The sequence below is a fragment of the Myotis davidii genome, unplaced genomic scaffold, assembly GCF_000327345.1.
Source record: "Myotis davidii unplaced genomic scaffold, ASM32734v1 scaffold79, whole genome shotgun sequence".
In the NCBI taxonomy this organism is placed as follows: Eukaryota; Metazoa; Chordata; class Mammalia; order Chiroptera; family Vespertilionidae; genus Myotis; species Myotis davidii.
Window position 1 is genome coordinate 4,545,538 of NW_006294339.1, and position 21,794 is coordinate 4,567,331.

The 21,794-nt window shown below is 42.1% G+C and overlaps 1 protein-coding gene across 1 annotated transcript in view; it reads right to left on the minus strand.

Moving 5' to 3' along the window:
* PLPP3 (phospholipid phosphatase 3) overlaps positions 1-21,794 on the minus strand; it is a 77,940-nt gene that overhangs the window by 55,307 nt on the left and 839 nt on the right. The gene's annotated exons all lie outside the window — the stretch shown is intronic.

Genomic DNA, 21,794 nt, shown 5'->3' on the forward strand with positions numbered 1-21,794 from the left:
AAGATCAATAAATATAATTGCAGTGCAAATTCAAAGAGAGGGAAAAGCCATCCTTACATCTCATGATGACATCTGACTAATGTTAGGGTAGCTGTTTGCAGGTTCAAGGTCCTGGCACCTGTGAACTCAAGTATGTTTGTATTTGCTTGACCAAGGTTATCTGTTGGTCAATTTGCTGCTCTTTAGAATATTTTGGAAGATGAGTACTAGAAGTTTCACTTCAAGGAAAGTCGAATTTAAAACTACTGTGTAGGAACAATACAGTTAACTGCCACATACATAACACTATTAGATAGAGACTGAATAAACTTAGATTCCTGACACACAGAAGACACATAGCAGGCCATGGGTTACAGGACTGAGGCACATTTGGGGCACAAAGCAAGCATTTAATATCACTAATTCATGAGAAGATGTCCCTTCCTGTCTCGCATCTCTGAGCCCTATCTGCTCCAGAAGAATCAGTTTTCTAAATGTGTGACCCAAAGTCACTGCGCATTCTCTGTGGGGATGGGGTTCCGTCAACCCAGGTCCTCACAGTGTAAGTTCTCTTGTGGATGGTTCTTTTCCTCCTGTTGTTCCTATTGTTGCATTCCCCCCTCAATCTTACCAAGTGGTTGACATAAAGTGGGTCTTTTCTAGTCATGAACTAGTGCTTAATAAAGTTTAGATATACAAAAATAAAAATCGGGGTGGGGGGGAATGAAAACTGGGACCCACCGGAATATAAGTTATTTCCTCTTCCTGGAGTTACATCATGTTCCTAGCCCTTGTCTAAGTGAACCGTCCCTGCTGGGCTCCTCTGTGTGTCAATTTGCTGCTGTTTAGAATACTTCAGAAGATGAGTGCTAGAAATATCACTTCAGGGAAAGTCAAATTTAAAAACCTGGTTAAGTGCTGAGAAGAGGGTCGTGTGTATGTGAACACAGTGAGCAGTACTTATTAGGAAAGACCATCTCCTTCACTTCAAATCTTCAAGTTTTGGTCAACTAGATTTTGAGCTCCTTGAACTGTATCTTTTTAACTTCATAGCCACATCAACCAATAGTTCTTAATACACAGGTGAAAGAACTATTGCATGATTAAGTGGGTGAATGAATGAATTCATGAAGGCAGTTGCTTTAGGTCTTGAAGGAAAAGCATTGGTCTTCCAGTCCGACAACCTGGCTGGAATGGTAACGTCTACACATACCTTTGCAGATAATTTTCCTTTTGTGCTCAAAGACAAAATGTGGTTAAGTCCACATTTTATAGGCACGCTGATTAAGCCGACAGGAGAAAGATAGCGCATCTGAAACCAACTTTCGAGGGTTTAGAAATAAACTCTCACTGTATGGAGAAACTTTATACTTCCTCCATGCATCGATCTCCTTGTCCCTCTTCAACTCAGCAAGTCCCAGGGCGCATTTCCAACCCCACATTGCTCTGTGCTGAAGCCAAAGCCCAGTTTCCTGCCTCAAAGGCCCTTTGTTTGGGCTCTCTTTCCAAATCAGCGTATCCTGAGCTTGAACCCTCTTGCTTTTGAGAACTCCGATGCCTTGGCAGCAGAAGGCTTTGCCAGAAGGTTTGTGGTCCTAACAGCTTTCAAAAACCTCAATGTGAGGGCATGTCTCTAGCTAAGAAACTCTTTTCATGGGGGGAGGAGGGAGAGAGTATTATTTTAAGAGTTGCAAAAACAACTTCAAATTGACTCTTTAGTCGTTAATTGCTACCAGAAGACTGAGAACTTCTTGTTCTCTTGTATTTAATTAAGATGATAGTTTTAATCAACTTTAAATGATATTGGTTAATATGCTCTGCTCAATCTCTGGCAAGTTTTGCCTCAGAACACTGGAATGCACTAAAGACAAATATTCAACATGTTCTCTCCCAACTGGAAAACACCTTCCTAAAGCAAGTGCAGATGGGAAGGCGGCTATCGTGCAGGTGCCATATGGTGCTCTGGAAGGATTCCAAAGCTACTTTTCAAAGATCAGATAAACTGCACCTAATCCACACTGTCTATTACAGATGCTATAAATCCAGGTGGCACTCTTTTATACACTTGTTTGTTCTGAAGCTTGCTAATTACCTATGACAGATAACAGTTCCCAAACAAAAAGTTTTTAGGATGCAGGATAGATTAATGTGGAAGAACCTGCTCCCTGCCACACATCTTCTAATCTTGGGACAACCAGTAAGACAGGAATTATTGTCCCCATTTCACAGATGAGGAAACTGAAGGTCAGGGAGGATCCAACCCTTGCCTCGGATTGGAAAGCTAGCCAATAGTGGGGCCAAGATTTGAGCCCAGAACTGCCTGACCCCTAAACAAAATCCTCTTTTTATTGAGCCACCCTGCCTCTTAAATAAGTTTAACACTTTACAACTCCGAGTTTAACACTGATGGCGAATATCTTCAAGTCGCCTCTCATGTCACAACCCTGCGACAGGACTCAACAGTTCAACGTAGTCAAGACCCCCCACTGTCCTAGGTGCAGTCTTTTTCATTTGATGGCCTCAGCGGACCTTAAAACCATCAAATTCTGCCCCTTTCTTTAGATAAGGAAAAGTTGGGCCAACAGAGTGTAAGTGATTTGTTTAAGGTCACTAACTAGTGCCAGAACTGGCAATGACTTTGAAATGAGGGGGAAGTATTCCAAAGGTGAAGTAGTGAGGAAGTGGGGTAAGCAGAAACCAGCCTTAATCAGGAGTACCCTTTCCCATAGGCAAAGAAGAAGGGGAGGGTGTTTTGAAGGGAAAAGACATGATCAAAGGCCAGAAGGCAGACACCTGTGGGGTGGGTCTAGGAAACAATGAGGCCAGTAAGGATGAAGGTGGATGTCAGTGAGAACACCTGTGTGCTCAAAATAAGGCTGGCAGGAACTTGGAGGGATGCTGAGAGGGTTGTTCCCTTCTAAAGTAATCCTATTTCTGGAATATTTTCACAAAAAGAATATTTAGGGGTGGGGAAAAGTAGGTTTATAGTTGCAAATACGTGAAACACAGTTTATGCTGGTATTATTATTATTGTATTATGTTCCATATGCACAACTATAAACCTATTTTTGCCCACCCCTGAATTGCTGTGCTTTGGGATATTATGTTAAGGTTTAAGATGCTTGTAGATTACTGACACGTGGGGCCAATATCTGATTTGCAGAATAATCAAATCTAGAGTGTAAAGGGATACCTTAAAATATGTAATCTAGTGGATTTAAACTTTAATCTGTGCAAGGTAAGAATTTTGTTTCCTCTGGATTTTACCTATTTCCTAAGCCAGTTAACTTCTCCGAGTCCAGTTTTCCCATCTATAAAATGGGAGTGGGCAGGGACCACATCCCATTCATCATTAGGTATGAGGTACACTCAAGGGGCTCAATGAATGTTTGTGGAAATGACGCATCACTACCATTTACTCAGGGGCCTTTAATTATAAGACTGAGTAACATTATTATTAGTGCTAGCAATTATTTATCAACATGAAACTAAACATAGTTGATGCTGAGCTAAAATTATAGGAAGGTAGATTGCATATTAAGATAACCTTTTGAACAATTAGAACTGCCCCCAAGGAATAAACTCACCATCACTGGAAGTATTAAGCAGAGGCTTCATACTAACAAGAAAAGATGATTTAGAGGGGTTGTGTGGCCTGGATGGGGGTAAGAGTAGGAGGATTGATTATAGTCTTGAAGCCTGAATTTTGAAATGAGATACACAGTGTTGGGGTTAATTCCTAATACCTAACCTCTCTGTGCCTCACTTTTATCATCTGTAAAACTGGAGTAATATACCCATTCCACAAGGATACTGCAGGGACTGAATAAAGCACATGAAGCATCAGGAACACATTAGGTGCGCTATACTGTTAGGTCCTTTCTCTTCTGGATCAGACACTTTGGTATTTCAATGTCAGCCCTCTCAGAACGGAGAAGCAAAAGAAACCCGAATAAATATCTAACAAGGCAAACATACAAACATGCAGTGTGCTGGTACAGTAGGGGATTATTTTAAAGTTTTTCCATAGATAAAAGCAATGATCCAAATACTTTTGAAGTGATAGAATTAAGAACAACTATGGCAATATGATCAAACAGAAAAAGGTTGAAGGAGAAAATCGTTACCTTCCTCCCTTGAAGTGAGAACTTCACCATATTTTAAGAAATAGGGATTTCAGTGGAAGTACCATGTTGGGCAAGAGAATTAGGGAATTCTTCATGCTGGAAGATTTCATTGTCCCATGTCACAGATGAGGCAACAGAGCTACAGAAAGCGAAAGTTAGTTGGCCAAGGTGACCCAGTAAGTTAGCAACAAAGTCAGGATGTAAACCCAGATTTCTTGACTCCCAGCTTGGGCGTCTTTTCTCCACAGGAGGAGGTTTCTACTCTCCCATTCAGAGGCCCTCCTTAAGGCAAGGCAGGATGAGAAGAATCACCCATTCTAAATTCAGCCCTTTTAAGGTAAGTTAAACTTTTTTTTAATAGAAGCCATCATGGTTAGTACAAATTCAGACTGTTGACCAAGTTCAAAACACTATATGAACGCATAATTGAACTTAAAATACCTGGGTGCTCTTAAGTTACATAGTCCCAATCCTCCCAAGTTAGTTCATACTTCATTATGGGCTGTTACAAACTTTAGCAAGCAAAGGTTTTTTTCCATTTCATCATACTGACTTGCAGGAGGTACGAATTAAGCACCCGGTGTTTAGCTTTATAATTATACTTAATAATAATTCAGCTATTTATAGAAAGAGATACTGTGCCTGTGGCTACTTCAGGGTTTCAGTAGTATAGGTAACAAAAATTTTCTTTTCGCTTCTTGTCTGCATTTTCTAAAATAACTTTTTATTGACATTTTCATCAATAAAAATGTTTGAAGACCTATTATATACAAGGAAGTTATAATCTATTAAGATGGAACCATACAAAATTATGAAAACAAACCAAAAATTTACATCAGAAAGGTCAACACAAAGTGCTATAGAAGCCCAAAGAAGGCTCAATTCTGGCCCTGGCTGGTGTGACTCACTTGGTTGAGCATCATCCCATGCACTGAAAGGGTACCAGCAGATTCCGGGTCAAGGCATATACCCAGGCTGTGGGCTTGATCCCTGCCGATCAATGTTGTTTTTTCTCTCTCTCTCCCCCTTCACCTTTCTCTCTCGAAAGAAAGGAAGAAAGAAAGAAAGAAAGAAAGAGACATACCCAGGCTGTGGGCTTGGTCCCTGCCGATCAATGTTGTTGTTTTTTCTCTCTCTCTCCCCCTTCTCCTTTCTCTCTCTCTCTAGAAAGAAAGAAAGAAAGAAAGAAAGAAAGAAAGAAAGACATATTTTTAAAAAAGACTTAATTCTGCTCAGAGAAAATCAGGAAAGGCTTCACAGAGGGGGTGGACTTGAATTGAGTAACAAGAGTAGCACATACCAAGCAAAAAGAATGACATGGCAGGAAAGTGCCTGGGCTAGCCACAGACTGGAGCATCTGGCACAAGGTATGGAGGGGGAGTAGAGGGGATGGGAAACAAGGGAATAAACAGGGAGTAGAAAGTGTTGGTGGGAGCCAGATTCTGAAGAGTCTCAAATATACTAAGACATTTATTCTGTAGTTAACAAGGGCGTCATAAAAGTTTTGTTCTGGAGGGAAGAACCTATATGATCAGAGCTGCCATTTTGAGAAATAATTCCTGTAAACTCACTGCATAAAGGATATACAGAGAATCCCCAGCCGGTGTGGCTCAGTGATTGAGCATCAATCACTATGAACCAGGAGGTCATGGTTCGATTCCCGGTCAGGGCACATGCCCCGGTTTTGGTCTTGATTCCACGTGTGGGGTTTGCAAGAGGCAGCCAATCAATGATTCCCTCTCATCATCGATACTTATCTTTCTCTCTCTCTCTCCCTCTCCCTTCGTCTCTGAAATCAATAAAATAAAAAAAAAATTTAAAAAAGGATATACACAGGAGAAACCATCACCCTAGGGAAAAACCTGTAAAGAAATGTTTTCAGCTCTTGGTGTATAATAGCATGTGCCTAAAATAGGTGAGAAATAAATTGGAGAGAGCAGATTCAGAAGACAAAAGAATTATATCCCTTGCACAAAAAGGACTTTACAGTCATATGCTTCAGAGCATTTTCCTGTATATTCGTGATGGGATACCCTTTGGTCTACACAGCTCTATGAGGTAGGCAGGAAGTGAATCATCGCCCTCACTTTATCATGCCTAAAGTGGCAGTGGTTTGCCAAGGGTCACCCAGCTAACGTAGCAAAGCTGGAAACAGCGCCCTGCTCAGCACTTAGCTAGATTTTTTAAACTTTTAAAAAATATCACTCAATGACCAGCTCAAGACACCTGGCCAAGTTTTCTCCATTTGCGGGTGGTGTGTCTATTTCCTCATCCTCTCACCTGCCCCATGAATGCAGGAGCCACCTCTGGTGTTTCTTGTATCTCCCTCAGTGCTTTGTAGTTATCTCAATAAATACTGAGGAATAGAAAATTAAGACAACTGAGTCCCAGGAATGTTCTCATCTATAGTTTCCGACAACAGAGAATAGTCAAGGGCCCAGGGTCCACTTCCCATTGGTCTTGTATTTCCCATTCATCACAGGTCCACAGTGGAGGAACAGCCCCTGCTATGACTCCTATGATCTGAGGTGTCTCTTGCCAGCTGCTCTGCTGTTCTGCATTCTAAGTGGGAAGGCTCTGTACAAACGGGCCTTCTCGGGGTCCGGTTTAAGTTTTCCATTGGTCTGTGTTTGTCAAAGCGTCATGCCAACTCTGCCAGAAAAAGAAATGCCACAAAACTTCTTTTAGAAAAGGGGAAAAAAGACCTACATTATACACTTGCTCTCATGCTAATCACACCACCACCATTCAAATCCCAGCTGAATAGCAGCCCGACAATAGCCTGGGAAGTACACAGAGCCTTTAACCAAAGACTGGGCTACTCTGCTCCAAATGCTGGGTTTCCCTGGCTTTTACATGCCTTTGGAGAAGACTGATAAGAAGAAGAATTAACAATACAATCTGCAGTTCTATCCCTTGGCAGAGAAGTCATTCCATTTCCGTATGGAATTGGCAGAGTATTTTCCTGCCATGGCTTCTGCCCTTTGCTTCTGAGGCTCCACAGAATTGGAGCTGAGCTGGTCACTGACACACTTGCAATAAAAGTGGATGCATGGTCTGAGTGACCAGCACAAAGCCGATTCTAGCAAAGCACTTCCCCCGGAATCTTAACAAGCCATCTCTGCCAGTGACTAACTAGTTGAATTATTAATACAGTGTGCCACCACCCAACCACTCATAAGAGTAGAGATGGGCATTGCTGACCAGGTTGTGGAAAACTGAAACGAACTCCAACCTCCTCCTCCTTCTTAGAGTTGTTGTGAAATCCAAGCAAGCGAACAATGCATGTAAAGCCCCCTACACTACTGCCTACCACAGAATTATTCAGTCAAGTTCACACACTCTTCCTACTCAGAGGTTTTAAGTCTAATTTCTATCCTCTAGGAATTTATAATGAAATAGGCAACACTAACAAATGGCTTTAAAACCCAAATCACAGCTGAACACTTAACAAGACTGGATAATTTCATTTGAAAACTTTCTGGTTTGCCTGCTTTCTTCATATGCTTATTATGGAAAATAGTTGTCAGTGCAAATTCCAATGCCAGCCTTCATTGTTGGAAGAAAGATCATAGATGTTGGTTGGTTCTTATCACAGATGCTCTCCCGTTTTCCAGTTGCAGGATTCCCAGCAAGTCCCTTAACCTCTGCAAAGGGCAACTGCCTCATCTGCAAAATTGATTAGAGCAGTATCTCCCCTTCGGGATTGTTCAGTTTTATGAGACACGTGAATATGCCTAACTATAAAAGTTCAAAAATGTTCCTTTTCCAGCTGACATTTGGAAATAATGATATCCTGGGTGTGGTGGTTTTGATGGTTTGTTTACGTTGGCTTTTCAGGGCTGGAGAGCTGGAGATCTAGAATGAGAAACATCAATGGAAGCAGGAAAAGGATATTTCCATTCAAATCTCAGGTGCATCCATCATCATTTGGTAGAACCGTTCCGTGAAAGAGATTATTCATGAATAATAAATGTTTTAATTTCTCAGCTGAGGCAAGCACAACCTTAAATAACCCATGTAAGGAAAAATTATAATTATAGGTTCTTCAACCCCATCAATGACTTTAGGAGAATGTTTTAACCCAAGAAGTGTATTTTAATTTCCAGCCAACCCCTGGGAATTCCGCATCTACACGATGCCTGAGATATAGAACCTCCGAAGCAATGGTTCACAAGGGTGAGAGCTGCCCATATCATTGGAACCTGGCTTTCCAAACAGATTTAAATGAGAAGCCCACTAAACCAAAGACTCAAGAAAATTGGTAACACCTTGGAAATATGTTTAAAACCTCAGCCTGCCAGAAGTTCCTCCCTATGATCATGGTATATGCAGTTGCATCAAAAGGAGACACTATGCAAACTATCTACCAGGGCCAAGATGACAGCAAGACAAATGCAATGATGAGAAATAGTGTATTAGGCCATTCATCCCTAAAAACCCACACAAGCTGAATTGACCGAAACAGCTCTATGGGCAAGTGTCTAATGAAATCCATTGTGTGGATGAGAAGCATTCCTTCCACTTCCTGCCTGTGGTTGCTAACTTGACAACAATGTGGGTCATTTGTGGGGAAGAGGCCACTAGTGGAAGGTCTATTTACTGCATTTAATGAAGGTGCAGCATCCGCAGCCGCTAACCAGAGAAGCTCAAAATTTCTCAATGTGACCCAAAGGTTACACCAAACCACAAGGACAGCCAATCAGTCCCACGGCGACCCATTGCTGCTGCCTGATATGAGGGACAAAGGCCTAGTTCAAACCCCTCCTCCCTTCTGGGAACCTTCCCAGGATCCCATGCTCTTTCTCTCTTCTACATTCACAGAGCTGCTCATCCATTCTGGGATGTCTCACCTTTTCACCACCGAAGACCCCTCACCATTCCTTCCTGAGCCTCTGTCGTGTCTGGAAGACGTCTTTATCTACCAAGTAAACTGTTTAAAATCATTTCTCCACTTAGGTTAATCAAAGTATACAAAGTGCCAGCCCCATCTCCGGGTTCATGAAAATGACCAGCAAGCCTAGAGAGAACTGGAAGGTCCCATTCCAAATTCAACTGACAAGCAGAATGCAGATGCTCTGAGTTAGTCAGAGCAAGCCAATCATTGGGAACCCTACACTATCCATTATATATCATTAAGGCACTGAAAAGAGTCTAAGATGCCTCATGATTGCCCTAATTGGTCTTTATTAGTCCAAAGAACCCACGGTGAGGATCGCAGGTGTCACTCATTTTGGACAATGCATCTTGTGTTGCTGATGTGAAAGCTAGCATGGGGTTGGGGGAAACTGGGGCCTTAGAGACAGTTGGAAAACATACGCAGTGAAGCCAAGTGGTTAAGATTGGTCTCACGAGACAGACTTCTCAGGCTCCACTCTCCAACTCACTTGCTGCATATTGTAGGTTATTTATAACCCCTCTGAACCTCAGTTCTATAAAATGAAGATAGCAGTAATAAGGACTCATAGGAGGATTAAATAAGAGAATGCACACACACTGCTTAAGCCAGTGGGAGGTACAAAGCTAGCACTAGATAAATGGTAGCAACTGTCATTATTTAGTCAGGCTGGAGTCCAAACACCAGCCCCAACACAATATTAGCCGTGAGCCTGGGCAAATCATTTACCTCTCTGAGTTGCAAAACCAGGTTATTGAAAAGATTAAGTAAGATGTCATCTAAAGCTCCTAGTAATAAAGGTGAATGCCTTTTCCTCACCTCTTGTAATATCTGTGGTTTAATTTTCATGCACTTGTAAGTGCAACTTCTAACCTGACGACCCAACTAATCCCTAAAAGTTTGTGTTTGTGCCTTATATTCTTTAATATCTCCAAGCATCCAATGCATGAGTCTAAAAGATGCGTGGTGATTTAATTTCTGAGATGATAATTATGTATACAGGGGAGGAAAGTGTGAATTACCAACCTTATCAGAAACTACAGTTCTAGTTCATGGTCTTAAAAACCTTGTAAAGTTGCCCTGGCCAGGTGGCGCAGCTGGTTGGAGTCTTCTTGACTCCAAAAGGTGGAGGGTTCGATTCCTGTCAGGGCACATATCTCGGTTGTGGGTTAGATCCCCAGTCAAGGGGTGTAAGGAGGCAACTGATCAATGTTTCCCCCTCTCTTCCTCCTCCCCTCCCCTCCCTCCTTTCTAAATTCAATGGGAACATATCTTCGGGTGAGGATTTTAAAAAAAACAAAACCTCTTGTAAAGCAGATCCTAGGAATAAGTGGGTTTATTAATATTTGTACTTTTAACTATTTTCCAGGAACTCTGAAGATCCAAGGCTTTTGTTCATTTGCTGAGGCAGGAACCTGCTAGTTACGGCCCGGTTTGTTTAAGTATTTTGCTCAGTGGGTGAGCGGGGTCTGGCTGACCACCCAGCACTCATTCCCCAGTCATCTTAATTGTCCGCTGCTCACTCATCTTAAGTCTAGTGACATTACTAAGTGATTAAAAACTTTGTTTCTTTGTGAAAAATGCCCTTAAGAACAAAGCAACACTACAGTGGTTTCATGAATATGTTAATTCCAGTCTTTGATAAAACTTTTCTATTTTTTCCTTGCATATTTTAATTAATCCTAATATGTTTCTGAGATGGTACAGCCACTATGGAAAATAATTTGGCAGTTTCGCAAAAAGTTAAACATAGAGTTACCATATGATCCAGCAATTCTACTCCTGAGTACATACACCCAAGAGAACTGAAAACACATGGCTACACAAACATCTGTTCATGAATATTCCTAGCAGCACAATGCATAATAGTCAAAAAATGGAAATAACCCAGATGTCCACTGACCAAAAAAAGTATAAATTAAATGTGGTACGTCCATACAATGGAATATTATTTGGCAATAAAAGTAAATGCAGTACTGATACATGCTAAACACACACAATACAAGATGGATAAATCTTAACATATGATGCTAAGTGCAAGAAGCCAGTCACAAAAAACAAAAACATATGATTCCACTGATACAAGAAATGTCCAGAATAGGCAAATCTATAAAAAAGAAGGTTGATTAGTGGTTGCCACGGGATGGGGGGATGACGAGGATAGATCAGGAGTGACTAATATGAGTACAGGTTTCTTATTGGAATGATGAAAATGTTCTAAAATTGATAGTGGTGATGATGGCCCAACTCTGAATCCTAGTACACTAAAATCTAGCAAACTGTATGCTTAAATGGATGAATTGTATGGTATGATGAATTATCTACATATATAAAAGCCTAATATGCAAATTGTCCCCTTGGGAGTTTGACCAGGAGACCAGGAGTTTGATTGCTCACTATGACGTGCGCTGACCACCAGGGGGTGGTGCAGAATGAAGGAAGGCCCTGGCCGGCAGCCAGAAGGCCCCGATCGGCCCTGACCACCGGCCAGGCCTAGGGGCCCTACCCATACAAACGGCCTCTAGTATCTCAATAAAACTTTTTAAGATGCCATTACTACCCAAGAAAACCCATCTCCATCTCTGTAAACCAAGAGCATTTCTAACCGTCCATTTATTTTAAGGAGCATTTGAGACATTTCAAAAGATAACTACAGCCTCCTCTTTCTAATTAGGCTATGATCATAAAGATGCACTGACTAATCCTAGCACATGGATTTTGCAAGTCTTCTATAAACACTGCATTGGAGGTGTCTGTGGAGGGAGCAGCATGGCCACAGTTCAGGAGTTCCCAGCCAGGAGTCAGGAACCACCTGTAATCTCTCTCTTGCCCATCCCCTTCTCCGCTCTCTCCAATGCCTAGGGTCAGCTCTCACCTGCTTCCCAGCTGGTCTCCCTCTTAAATTTTTTTTCACGAATATGTTCATCTAAACATTGTCTGTAAAACCTTTGTATTTCGCTCTACATTTTTTAACTAATCTTGTTATTTCTAAAGTGGTGCAGCCAGTATGGAAAAACAGTTTGGCAGTTCCTCAAAAAGTTAAACATGGGGTTAACCCTGTGACCCAGCAATTCCACTCCCCACTTTATATTGTGTTTCATTTCTATATGAAATTTTCCATAATAAAAGAAAAAGGAAAACAAAAATAAAACTTTATTTGCTCTGCTGGTGCTCCTAAATAAAGTTCAAGTTCCTTCGCTGCCTGCCATTTGCAGCCTGCCTTCTAAGCTCGCTCCAACCTCTTCCTCCAGCCTCATCTACCAGATCCACTCGCCCCACTCAATGCAAATAAATACACCACACTTACCCTCCAATACTCACCCTTCCCACGTGCATCACCTCATCTCAACACCTGCTGTTTCCTTGGCTACAATACCCTCTCCCCCTTCATGGCTTATGAGCTATTTTCTCTCTTGCAGGACCCAGGTCCATGCCCTTAAGCAAACTTCATCACTCTTCACCAAACTGTTATACTCCTCCCTTACATGAGAGAGAGAGAGAGAGTGAGAGAGAGAGAGAGATGCTTCACCAGCCTGGGATTCTTAAAGGGCAAGGAACCCCCTGGATCTAGCATACAGTAGGTGCTCAAGAAATATCTGCAAAGGATGTACACTTGAAAAGACAGACACAAACATAGACTTCATTAAATAGACTCTCTAGAAATTATATGATTGATACCGCAAACTAATTTGGGGGCTAGATATAAAGAAAGCATCAATGAGAAGGCTTCCTTCGTGTCAATGTAATCATGTGTATTATGTGTTTTAGGGATACATAAACAGGAACCAAAGCATACTGCTTATTATGACAAGGTGCCTATACTGATTTGCATTTCTCTACAGAACTCTCTAGGCATATAATTTTGTCAATTTGTAACAAACCTCAAAAACACACTTCCCACCAATACTCTGATTGCAATATATACTTTCAAAGCGCACAGAAATCACCAAGTTCCTTTCAAACGCTTCCAACTGGGTCTTCTGTGTGTTATTTAGTTTGGTTTGTTTTAAATTTGGGAATTTTAATGAGGATCATAATTTATAATTTAATCGGGACCTAAGGGAAGAATAGTTTCACAAGGGTGTTCAAGAACCTGACATGGACTTCTTTTGAAAGACCACCAATTAATGCATGACCTTGAGAAAATTATTTAATCTGAGACTCAGTTTCCCCTTCAATCAAATGAGAATAATTTCTACCTCAAGAGGTGGTGAAGCTTTTAAAAAAGCAAAAACTTCAAAAACATGGGTTCTCTTTCTTCTCTCCTTGAATACATGGATGGTCCTGTTTGAGCTCAAATCAGTCAGCAGCAATCTTTGGTAACAAGCACTTTCTAGAATATGCACCAGTTTGAAGAAAAGTAACATCAAAAACAGCCTAGTCCTTTAAATGTGTCCCATGCATCTCTGGCCTCACTCAACTATCTATCACCCACTGATCTGGATCAAAAGTTAAACCTGTTTGTCTTGTTCCTCTTTTAATTGACCCGGGCAAGAGAAAGAAGAGACTATAGCTCTCTGTGATCCAGTAATCCCACTTCTGGATGTATAACCAAAGAAAATGAAATCTTTATCTCAAAGAGATTCTGCACTCCCATGTTCACTGCATTATTATTTACAATAGCCAAGATATGCAAGAACCTAATTTATTCATTTCAAAACGGGCCGGATCCAGCCCGAGGGCCGTAGTTTGCCCACGGCTATTCTAGGCCCTGCTCTTCTACGATCACTGGACGATTACTCACCAACCAATCCAGGCCTCAGGTTCACTGTACCTGAACGCACTGAGTAGGACTCCACGACAGTGATGACAGCAGCTTCCACCTGGTGAGTGTGTGTGCATCGTGACCTATACCAGGCACATCCTCACAACCACACATGTATACATTATCCCACCTTACAGATGAGGAAACTGAGGCCTCAGAGAAATTCAATAACTTGCCTACGTTTATGTAGCTAATAATGCTAAGTAAATTCGCATCTGTCTGACTCTATAAAGCTTGTGCTTTACCCCTCAGACCTCCCAACCTTCCCCTGTTCAAAGACTGAGATAAAAAAAATGACCAAAATTGTTGCTAATGAGATTGATAGCTCCAAGGTGCTTTCAAATTCCATGAATCTGGGCAATGAAGAACTGCCCTGATGATATTTTCTTTATTATGTCCAGAGAGACTCATTCAGCATACTCTAAGCTATTTTGTAATTATTTATGTAAAATTGTCTCCTCCACTGCTCAAAATGATCCTTGAGGTAAGACTCATATCCTGTGTCCTCTATTGAGCCCCATAGAACATAGTGTACATATTCGGACTCAATAACATTGAAATAAATTAAATGGATTGAAATAGAAAAGAGTCTTCCTTGCATTAATTGCATCGAAAAGTGGGAACAAACTAAGCTGACAAGAGCTGTGGTGACTACCTAGTAGCTGGGTGCCCTTGTCCAAGTTACTTAACCTCTCTGGGCTGCAGCTGCCTCATCTATAAAAGGTATCCAATATCTACACCACATGGTTAGCACGAATAATAAATATGAACAGTTACTTCTTTCTTCAACAAATAAGTGAAGTACCCTGGGTAACAAGCATTTTGATCATTTTCAGTCACAGCTATTTTACTTAGTTGGGTTTTTCCCTGGGCTGCCAAAAGATACAGGGAAGAGTTGATGCTAAAACAGACCATTTGTCCAAATCCCCCCCCACCTCCCAACCTTCTAAGGTGTATTTGTCTTTCTCCTAAGATGATATGGCCTCTTCCTTTCAAGGGAGGAGGAGGCAACCACCGAAGGCCATTGAGGTTCCTACACTGGAACTTTCCCAGATCAGAAAACCTGCCCTTGCACTTCTTCAGCTAATGGGAAACATTTGTGTTCCCTCTGCCTCATTTTTTGCTTAGGATTCTCCTACAATTTTTTCTCCTCATATATTTCAGGCAATTCTGTTGCCAAAAAATGAAAGAGGACTCCATAGAGCCATGGAGGAAGGAAAGGAAATCACTACTATTACTATGAATAATATCAGCAACATAATACCTGATAATGATACCAACTTTTCAAAGTGCTTTCAGATCCATGATCTCATTTGAGTGTCCTCACACAAGGGTGTCACCAGGTTTGCTTGTTTCTTTCACAGATCAGGAAACTGAAGCGAGGGAAGGTTAAATAATTTTTGCCCATGTCACACCTATCTTAGCTTTAAGTCAAGATGCCAAGATTCATCTGTGTGGGAATCCAAAGCTTGTATTGTTTCTACAATATTTGCCAAGCTAACTGTGATCTTTTAAAGGCTCTGTTGGGGGATCTAATGTATTCCATTCACGTTTCACTCATACACAAACTTCAGTATCTCAAAAGAAAATATTTATAGAGTTAACACCTCATTCATCCAAAGTGGTCAGTTAGTTGGCAACTTTGACTACCTAGAACTCAGTGCGGATCCCGGAAATAAAAACAAATCCCAGCCTCTCAGCACTTAGGAGACCCCAAGTCCCTGCACTAAAATCACAGGGGACCTCAGCGTGGCACCCAGAGGTAGATTTTTCCTTTAGAAAGAACTGTAACAAGCTTGATTGTCTTTACTAAGAAAGACAGGTGGCCACAAATGGGGAAAAAAGTACAGTATGGACAATCTAACAATGTGGAAAGTGCCAGAACATTCAGTGCAGGGACAAAACGCCCTCCTCCTAAGTCAACTGCCCTTAAGACATCAGCTGTTAAACAGCACAGTGATTCTCAAAGTGGCTTTAAAAGAGTCACCCGAAGCTTTGATAAAATACAGAATCCCAGGCACTGGCCCAAGGCCTACTGAATCTGACTCTCCCAGGAAGGGGTCTGTGAATCTATATTTCACACGAGATGTATCTCTCATCTATAAAAGGGAACCAATATCTATATGAGCAGGTATCCCCAAAATAGATGACTACTCCTCAAATAATGTGTACTGAATGGAGTTGACACACAGGGTAGGGTTTCTCCATAAATATAACTGCCTACACAGGGAAGGACTCTTTGACTACAGTCTCGTTAGCATCATCCTGTGACCAACTGGGCTTGCCAGCCCAAATAACTGCACTGGGAGGGGGAAAGAACGAATCCGAAATGGACAGGAAATACAAAGGGCTAAAAGTGGAAAAGGCCACCAACTCTGGCTTTAGCAATCTCTCCCAAAGGCAGCCACACCCCCATGGTATATCTCTTAAGCACATGAGAAAGGGAAGAAGCAGCAAAGAAAAATACTAGCCATTCCAGACAATGAGGAAGTGGGAAAGTCAGCTGGGGTTACCTACTAAATGGAGGTTCCTTCGTTATTTCAACCCATGCAGGGTACTCAGCTAGGTGGTTCACTGGTTGACAAATGAAAATCGGTTTCTATAGTATGTGGTTCTATATTGAGCTATCAAACCAACTGAGTTATTGAAAACCCATAGTGAATATGCTAACTGAGCAACAGAAAGAAGGAAAGTCACCTGGTTTACTTGTTCGCTTGTGATTACTATACATTTCAGGGGGCACATCCAGACAAGGAAAAACCTGGCCTGTTTCTCAGCATATTGATTAACCAGGAAAAGGGCTTACTCTCTCTCCAGAATGAACACCAATGTAAGCACATTGTCAGCACCAGTTCTTTGGTAAAAAATAAGAGAAGCAATTACTGGGTTTCTACATCATACTACCTACCAGCACAGACCCATATAATTGTTAGCACTAAAGCAGATCTGAGAGGTTATCTAGTCCCTTCCCTTTGTTGCAATGGTAAAGAAACAAAGACCCAGAAACCTTAAGTGAATTTTCCCAAAGCCACACAGCCATTCAGTGGCAGTACAAGGCCGGATCACAACTTTTCTAGTCTCCTCATTGCTGTGAGGACTCACTGAGGTAATGTACAATGAAGAGCTAAAGAGACGGCATGCATGAGGTGGACAGTCAACAACTGTGAATGTCATTCCTCTCTTCTTGAAATCAGTCACAGAATGTTGCATAGCAGCCTTAGACATTAGACATAATCTTGCCCAAACAGCCATTATACCAATGGAAAATAACTGAGATCCATAGAAAGCCTACTTGTCTATAACCACACAACTAGATGGTGGCATTGGATGGCCTGGAATCTGAAGTTTCTGGCTCCAAATTGCCCATTTTCTTCACTACACAACACTGCCTCCCTCTCACTATTAAAAGTGAATAGTATACTAACACATGATGATTATATGTATCCCATATTTAGGACGAATGACGGAATTAGATCTCAATCATGTAATTGCAAATTGAGAAATATTCTAAAACATTCTGGAACCAAGAAATTATAAAGCAGGGTCGCTGGCTATCCAGATTCAACATTTCTACCTGTCTGAACCTCTTTCCTTTTCCGCAGGACACTTCACCCAACAACTTTTGTTTTCTGGTGGGGAATGGAACAGGAGTCAAGACCTTCAGACCAAGCTGACCACCGCCTGCTTCCTTAAACATCTCCCATCCCTACCATAAGCTCAGCTGATCTACCTCCTGGTATCAAAAGCCAAATGAAGAACAGTTTTTCTGAACAAAAGAAGTTCCTCTAAAGAGGACTAGATGGTGCCCTAGTTATGTACTGAGTTCCTCCTTCCAATCACTTCTTAGTGTTCTTTCTTTGGAACCATTGTCTCATGGGGATAAAAGGTGGCCTCAAAATCTGGGAATCGCTTACTACTAGAACTAGCTCTAAATCACAATAATGGATAGCCCATTGGTTAGCACATCTTCTCTACGCACCAAAGTTGAGAATTTGATCTCTTATCAGGGCACATACAAGAGTCAACCAATGATTGCATAAAGAAGTGGAACAAATTTCTTTCTCTCTCTCTCTCTCTCTCCCCCACATACATACATACATACATACATACATAAATATTTCAAGAAGCTACCTTAAAATCTAGGGCTTAAGAATTCTGCTACCATTTAGATCAACAATGAATGGAAAGCATCTGTTCTCAGTTTACTGGGCAAATGTGCCATTCTGCTATTTGAAGTGAATAGTTTATAGTCTTCACTATAATATCATTATTGACAATTTATTTCATGGTCTCATCTACCAATAAGACACAATATATGGAAACAATCACAAAACCTTCATCCAGGGCTCCAGATTACAAATCTCTTGCAACTGTCCAAGTCTCTAGATATGACAAAGTTTCACATCCAGCATTTCTTCTGATCCTCCCAGTAACACAGTTAGTGGCCATTCTGATCCCATTTTGCAGATGAGCTACCAGTAAGTGGACTCAGACAATGAAGGGCCTTGAACAAGGTCCACAGGACAAAAAGCTGAATCTGTCTACAATTGCCTCCCCAGCAAAGTGCATGGGTTGGAAGGAGGAACTCAATACATAACTAGGGAGGGAGACAGAGTAGAGGGAAGGCATGACACAGAAATAGAAGCTCAGCATAGATTCACCAAATCTCTGCATTGCGCTACAGCCATGTACTTCTTTGTGTTCTTTCTTTGGAACCAGTCTCATGGGGGTAAAAGGTGGCCTCAAAATCTGGGAATCACTTACTACTAGAACTAGCTCTAAATCATAATAATGCCACGAAGCAACAAGGCCACACCACTGACCAGAAGAACTGAACTGCCTTTATCCATCTGCTTAGGTTCAGATGGGTAACTAGAAAATGTGGAGAGGCAGGATTTTCTGCAAACTGAGCTTCAGGATTTGCTGATGATAATCTGAGCTTGGGGATTTTTCAGATAGGACAGGACAGGGGGCTGGCCTCCAGTCATGCTCACTGAGAATTAGGGATCAACCCAAATCAACTTCAGTATGAATCTCAGTCTTCCCCTTCTCTGATATTTGGTTTTCTCATCTATGAAATGGAGAGAATCTCTTCATGAGGGTTTCAGTGAAGAGTACATACACTAAGTTACATAAAAAGAGGCAAACAATAGTAGATGCATCTCCCTTCTTGCCCGAGAATATTCTCTGCTGTTCTCATGTAACTTCATACACCAGAACCAATGCACAGGAAACAGGAGGCATAGATATTACTTAGTGGCAAAGATAACAAAATCAATTTCAGAAAAACTTCCACACAAAGATTCATAACTGTACTTAGAAAAGCAATTAGTCAGTGAGGGTGAAAACAGCTGTTCAATAGGAAGTAAATTCCCATTGGTGTTCACTGACACCAGATTACTTTGGCCTTCAAATAAGAGAGGACTTCTGTGGGTTTTTCTTCACCAAGAGTTTAACATTCCAAAAAGGTATGTGGAACAAGTTAAACTGCTTGTATATTTCCACTTGCATAACACTTTTAGAGCACACGAGCTTTTATTTTTTTTCCAGATACAAGAAGATGAAGCTTGGTATATATTCCTGTGAGAAAATAAACAGAAAACTATGTCTCTTTTTAATATATTAGTGCTCTGTAATCCAGACCATATGATCAAAACTACATAAAAATTAAATCATACTGACAGTCTTGGGCAAAAAGTGAAGCAAGTAGAAACAATTTTTTTTAGGATTGTTGTGTAGAATATTAAAATCACATGTTGTGTTATTAATTTTTCTTTTGGAAGCCAAATAGACTTCTCTCACATAAATTTCTCAAGTAAATATTTACCTTACAGTTTTCCCCATGAAAGTTGTTAGAAGCATTTAATTAGTGGTATTGTCATTAGGCCTATGCATAGGGTTGGCATTGATAACAAGTCACTTTGAAATGACTTAGTCGACATGGGTTTAATGGCAAAGTACATGCATTAAGCGGATAGCTACGTGCATCTTGTAATAAAATACAAGGTCCTGTTAGCATTCCTTTTTTTAGGGTAAACAAAAATCACTTATTCAAACAGGCCAACAGTGAGTAAACATAATAAACAACAAGGCTTAGAATATTAGCTTTAGGGAGTGACACAGGGAGTCCAGGCAGATGGAACATACCGCCCCCTCCTCCCTTCCCCATACCTTCCATGCACAACAGAGCAGCATGGGGTTTCTGCGTCCCTGCCTACCAGAGAGCTGATAGGTGTGTCTTTTCACAAATTCCTTCACACTCTTTATCTTTTAATAATAATACACCATCTCTTGGGACTGGAGGAGGAGAGCAGCCAGGCTGCACAAAGGCTGTCCAACGTGTTCTTGCTTTCCTCATCACCAAGTAGGAGGTGGGAGAGGACACTGCACCAGCTGGCAAGAAAGAGCTCACCCCAACACCAACCCAACTCGCTAGTAAACACTGGAAGCTCCAGGCAAGTTTACAGCAAACAGCTTCAATGTGTTTAGTGCTTCCTGACTCTCCCTCAGGCCCAGGGAGGGTCTTTTAAAAATTCAATAGCTTGGCAAAGAAAGGACTAACCTTCCCACTGTGCATGATAATAAGCCAGCCGCCTCAGGAAGGTGGGCCCCCCAGTGACAATTCCTTTACATAGCATCTTAAAGTCGAATTTCCATGAAGAGGTGGGAATGGGATTTGCAGTCAGCTTCCTTGCTCTGCACAGAGCACAGTTTTACCCTAAACCTTCTCTCTCCATAGCTACAGGGCGCCAAATCTTACTTTTAAACTCTTTTTAAGAGTCCTATCTTTCTTTAGCTCTCAAAATTTACCATGGACTGGCAAGCCAAGGAGGGACGGACCTCAGGAAGGGCTCTGCTACGGAAAGTCATGAACAGAGGGAATGTGCACAGTCTGCCTGGACAAATCCATTTCCAAGGGGACTGAAGTCTCAGTGCAGGCGTTCTATTTGGAGGGAACTGAATCGGGAACACAGATGTTTCTCAGTTAGCAGAGTTGGCAGAACAGCTCCTGGACCAAATCCGAGTTCTTAATGCAGGAAGGGGCCTTGGAGAGCATCTAGTTGAACCCACTCACTGACATGAGGAGGAAACTGAGGCCCAGGAGGTGGTTAGGTAGCACACCCAACAAGTGGCAGAATGGCAGTGCTCTGATGACAAGTCCTGTGCGCTTTCCATTACACCATGATTCGCTTTTAAAAAAATAAAATAAAAATTCTACGCTGACTTCAACCTTGGAACTCCTGTAGATTCGTGTCAATAGCTTTTCCCCTCCCCGCACGGAGTTCATAAATCCTTCCCCTCCCACTCCAATTCCTTTCACTCCCACAGCCCTTCCAACTAGTTTGATAAACAGACGTGGACTATCGCCTGAATGTTTGGGGATGCATTCATGATGGTCTCAAAACTTGAACAGTGGCTTGCTTTCCCAGTGCCTCAGTTTCCTCATCGGTGAAATGGGGCTCCTCACCCGAACTGCCAGAATCAGGGAGAGGGCTGGTTAAAATTACCACCTGGCACACAGTAGGCGCGTGAGAAGTGATGGCAGAATGGGTACCCCCCACCAAGACCCTAGCGACCGCCTTCCAAACCTCTGGGGGGCGTTGAGGAGAGGAGCAAATGGAAAGGCCAGCTTGCAGGTCTGGCGGGGCCAGGGCAGCGACGGCGGAAGGGGTTGGATGTTTACATACAGTCAAGGGAAGGCTGCTCGGCTCCAGGCGGGAGCCCGGCGCTCCAGCAGATCCATTTTATTTGGACGGAAGGCAACCATCTAGGCGCTGATTCTAGGTCATGGTTCAACCAACCGCCCCTATTCTAAAAGGCGGAATCCACATCTTCCGTGGGAATTCCACCTGGGCTTCCAAGTGGGACGGCTTTTAAGGAGCGGGTTTACAGTTGCCCGCGAAAGCCCAAGCACGCCCAAGCATTCACGTGCAGGCCGGGCTGTCGGTGGGATAGGGGAGGGAGCGGGCCAGGCGGCCAGAAGGGGAGCGAGGGCCTCCCGGGGCTGACAGCCCGGTGGTGCCCG